The sequence below is a fragment of the Myotis davidii genome, unplaced genomic scaffold (genome assembly GCF_000327345.1).
Source record: "Myotis davidii unplaced genomic scaffold, ASM32734v1 scaffold1844, whole genome shotgun sequence".
NCBI classification, from domain to species: Eukaryota; Metazoa; Chordata; class Mammalia; order Chiroptera; family Vespertilionidae; genus Myotis; species Myotis davidii.
Window position 1 is genome coordinate 137,878 of NW_006294716.1, and position 381 is coordinate 138,258.

General features: G+C 58.3%; 1 protein-coding gene across 1 annotated transcript in view; it reads left to right on the forward strand.

The window, feature by feature from the left end:
* The window catches only part of MYO7B (myosin VIIB), an 81,747-nt gene that overhangs the window by 34,818 nt on the left and 46,548 nt on the right, over window positions 1–381 (forward strand).

Here is a 381-nt window from a genome sequence, read left to right on the forward strand (position 1 = left end):
ATTGGCCTGGGCGGGAGGCGGGAGGCGGGAGGCGGGGGGGGAGTGCTGCTAATGTGTGAGGACTCGGACGGGAGGGGAAGCAGCCTGTGGAGAGCAGAGCGGCCCAGCCCAGCCAGGGGCCACTCTGGGACAGAGGCAGATTCCCTGCTGGGTCCCTGGGTCCTGCACGAGGGGGGGGGGGGGGGGGGGGGGGGAGACGCACCAACAGTGCAGTGTCTGGGTTGTTGAGTCGTTTTCTCTCTGAGAGTTAGCAAAGTCAGGAATGGAGTTGGATTTTACATTATTTGCCATGTCAGCAAACACACACAGAAGAGACATCAGTCTTCATTCTGGATGTACCTTCTATATGTCATCCAAAGCCTTAGAACACTACAGCACATT